This window comes from Triticum dicoccoides, chromosome 7A (genome assembly GCF_002162155.2).
Source record: "Triticum dicoccoides isolate Atlit2015 ecotype Zavitan chromosome 7A, WEW_v2.0, whole genome shotgun sequence".
In the NCBI taxonomy this organism is placed as follows: domain Eukaryota; kingdom Viridiplantae; phylum Streptophyta; class Magnoliopsida; order Poales; family Poaceae; genus Triticum; species Triticum dicoccoides.
Window position 1 is genome coordinate 346,958,330 of NC_041392.1, and position 4,651 is coordinate 346,962,980.

A 4,651-nucleotide genomic window follows, 5' to 3' on the forward strand; every position below is an offset into this window, starting at 1 on the left:
AATGGCGGCGGGGAGCGGCCGAGCACCGCGGTGGCGGAGAACCGCGGTGGCATGGGCGCCCGAGGCGGCGGGGCGCGGCGCGTGGGGGCGGCTCGGGGGGCCGCGCAGGCCTCGGCGGGCCATGCCTGGGCCCGGTGGGCCGCGGCGACGGGCAGGAGGCAGGAGGCCAGGTGGCACGCGGGGGTTGGCCTGGAGTGGCGGCGCGGATGACGTGGCGTCTCTTGGTTGGTCGGGGTGAGGTGGCGGGCGGACATGTCCGGCGCAGGCGGATGTGTCTAGCGGCGCGGTGGAGAAGGGTCTAGGATTTGTAGTGCGCGAAAAATGGAAGGGGAGGTGTTTAAATAGGTAGAGGGATGTAGGGATGTCCAAATAAGGTGTAGTTTTCGACCACGCGATCATGATCCAACAGCGAAGGACACGGGGTAGGTTTGGATGGGTTATTGGGCCACTTTGGAGGGGTGTTGGGCTGCAACACACACGAGGCCTTTACGGTTCCCCGGTTAACCATTGGAGTATCAAACAGACTCCAAATGGCACGAAACTTGACAGGCGGTCTACCGGTGGTGTACCAAGGCCGCTTGGCAAATCTCGGTCCATTCCGACAAAGTTAACACCCGCTCACGAAAAGAGACAAAAGATTGCGCCGGAGGACGTGGGAGTGTCGTATTGAGAAACGAACAACGGGGAAAATGCTCGGATGCATGAGACGAACACGTATGCAAATGAGATGCACATGATATTTAATGCATGGCATGGACAAAAGCAAAACAAATACAAAACCCAACCACGAAGGGACTCTCACAACACCTCTCCGGAAAAGGCAAGAGTTGGATTTACAAATATGGAAAGTTGTATCCGGGGCATTAGATAACACTCACACGATATTTATGGTTATGAAGTTTTAACCGGACACAGAGAAAGATAGGGGCTTATAGTTTTGCCTCCCAACTTTTTACCTCAAGGGTAATGTCAAGAATAATAGTTCATGAAAACCCACATCCAATTAGCCATATATATCAGGATCTTTCCAACACATTATGCTTTCCAAAGGATAAAATGTAAAAAGGAAAGGTGAAGATCACCGTGACTCTTGCATGAAGTATAAGACAACAATAAAAGATAAGCCCTTCGCAGAGGGAAGTAGAGGTTGTCATGTGCTTTTATGGTTGGATGCACAAAATCTTAATGCGAAAGAACGTCACTTTATATTGCCACTTGTGATATGGACCTTTATTATGCAGTCCGTCGCTTTTATTTCTTCCACATCACAAGATCGTATAAAGCTTATTTTATTCACACTAATAAATTATACATATTTAGAGAGCAATTTTTATTGCTTGCAACAATGACAACTTACTTGAAGGATCTTACTCAATCCATAGGTAGATATAGTGGAATCTCATTGCAAAACTAGGTTTAAGGATATTTGGAAGCACAAGTAGTATCTCTACTTGGTGCAAATAATTTGGCTAGCATGAGAGGAAAGGCAAGCTCAACATGTTGGATGATCCATGACAATATAATTTATCTCAGATGCAAGAAAAACATAACCCATTACGTTGTCTTCCTTGTCCAACATCAACTCTTTAGCATGTCATATTTTAACGAGTGCTCACAATAATAAAATATGTCCAAGATAGTATATTTATATGTGAAAACCTCTCTTTCTTTATTACTTCCTATTAATTGCAATGATGACCAAAACTATGTTTGTCAACTCTCAACAACTTTTATTCATCACACTCTTTATATGTGAAGTCATTACTCTCCATAAGATCCATATGATATCTTTATTTATTTTTATTTCTTATTTTATTCCCTCAAGATCATGGCAAAATAATCAAGCCCTTGACCTAACACTAATCTTTATTATATATAGCTCACAGACTCGATTACATAGAAGGATCATAAAGCAAAACTCACAACTAGATCATACTAAAACTTTATTCTACTAGATCAAGAAATTACCAAAAGGATCGAACTAAGAAAAATGGTAAAGATAAATGTGATGGTGATACGATACCGGGGCACTCCCCCAAGCTTGGCAGTTGCCAAGCGGAGTGCCCATACCCATGTGTTTATGTCTCCTTCTTCGGATATGGTGTTGTGATATTCTTGGCGATGATGCCCTTCAGGATATGGTTCTCTTCTTCAAGCTTATTGACTTGCTGCTTGAGGTCCATTATTTCCTTACGAAGCTTGCCCGTAACGGCTAAAGCTCCTTTCACCCATGGATGTTGCATAGCTGCTGGAGAACAAATAACACTCTTTTTCATATTTTCATAAGAAAGAAATCTAACATTGGAAGGGATGACCGAGTTTGGAATAGCTGAGCTCTGTAGTTCCCCCATCGTGAATCCAGCTCGGAAACGAGAAGTAACTTCTTCATCCTCTTCCATGGCATCTATCCTTTTCAAGTCGGCCTCCATCTCTTCTTCCGTTGATGGACCAAAGTGGTCAGCATCGCTGTTTGCTCTTGGCCCCGGTGTCGGATGAGACACCTGGCTCTCTCCGACTGACTCTTGAGAAGACATCTGGCTCTAAATCTGCAACAGAAACAACTCAAAACAAAAACAGAGGATATTTGCGTGATACGGTGGTCAAAACCTTCGGGAGATTATATAATGAATTTTTACCGAACAAAAGAAGTATTGTGCAAGAAAATGAAGTCTGGAGGGCACATGAGGTGCCCACGAGGCAGGGGGCGCGCCTAGGGGGGTAGGGCGCGCCCTCCACCCTTGTGGAAGCCTCATGTCCTTCCTGAACTACTTCTTATTTTCCTATTTTCTTAAATATTCCAAAACGGAGAAAAATTGCTATTAGAACTGTTTTGGAGTCGGTTTACTCACCGTACCTCATACTATTCCTTTTCGGAGTCTGAAACGTTCCGGAAAGTGTCCCTTGTGTATTCCTCCGGGGTTACAGTTTCAATAACATTAGTTTCAACATTTATAGGATTACCTGAGATATAATGTTTGATTCTTTGACTGTTTACCACCCTCGGATTTGTGCCTTCGAAGTTGTTGATTTTTATGGCACCGGAACGATAGACCTCCTCGATGATGTAAGGACCTTCCCATTTAGAGAGGAGCTTTCCTGCAAAAAATCTTAAACGAGAGTTGTATAACAATACATAATCACCTACATTAAACTCACGTTTTTGTATCCTTTTATCATGCCATCTTTTAACTTTTTTAAACAGTTTGGCATTCTCATAGGCCTGGGTTCTCCATTCATCAAGTGAGCTAATGTCAAAAAGCCTCTTCTCACGGCCGGCAAGTTTGAAGTCATAGTTGAGCTCTTTAATAGCCCAATATGCCTTATCTTCTAATTCGAGAGGTAAGTGACATGCTTTACCATAAACCATTTTATATGGAGACATACCCATAGGATTTTTGTATGCAGTTCTATAGGCCCATAATGCATCATCAAGTTTCTTGGACCAATTCTTTCTAGATCTATTAACAGTCTTTTGCAAAATTAATTTAACCTCTCTATTGCTTAGTTCTACTTGACCACTAGACAGTGGATGATAAGGAGATGCAATTCTATGATTAACATCATACTTAGCAAGCATTTTATGGAAAGCACAATGAATGAAATGTGAACCACCATCAGTCATTAAGTATCTAGGGACTCCAAACCTCGGAAAATAACTTCTTTAAGCATCTTGATAGAGGTGTTGTGATCAGCACTACTAGTTGGAATAGCCTCTACCCACTTAGTAACATAATCAAGAGGAACTGAAATATGTGTGTACCCATTAGAGGAAGGAAAAGGTCCCGTATAATCAAAGCCCCAAACATCAAATGGTTCAATAACAAGTGAATAATTCATAGGCATTTCTTGACGTCTACTAATATTATCAATTCTTTGACATTCATCACAAGACAAAACAAACTTACCGGCATCCTTGAAGAGAGTAGGCCAATAAAAACCGGATTGCAATACCTTATGTGCAGTTCTGTCTCCAGCATGGTGTCCTCCATAAGCCTCGGAGTGGCAGTTGCATAGGATCTGTTCCTGTTCATGCTCATGTACACAACATCTAATAACACCATCTACTCCTTCTTTATAAAGATGTTGGTCATCCCAGAAGTAATGTCTTAAATCATAGAAGAACCTTTTCTTTTGCTGGTATGTGAAACTAGGTGGTATAAATTTAGCAACAATGTAATTAGCATAATCAACATACCATGGAGCAGTATGAGAAGCATTTATGACAGCTAATTGTTCATCAGGAAAGCTATCATCAATAGGTAGTGGGTCATCAAGAACATTTTCTAACCTAGACAAGTTGTCTGCAACGGGGTTCTCAGCTCCCTTTCTATCAATAATATGCAAATCAAATTCTTGTAGTAAGAGAACCCATCTAATAAGTCTAGGTTTAGCATCTTTATTTTCCATAAGATATTTAATAGCAGCATGATTAGTGTGAACAGTTACTTTAGAATCAACAATGTAAGGTCTGAACTTATCCCAAGCAAACACAACTGCTAAAAATTCTTTTTCAGTAGTAGCATAATTTCTTTGAGCACTGTCTAGAGTTTTACTAGCATATTGAATAACATTTAATTTCTTATCAACTCTTTGTACTAGAACAGCCCCTACAGCATAATCACCAGCATCACACATAATTTCAAATGGTAAA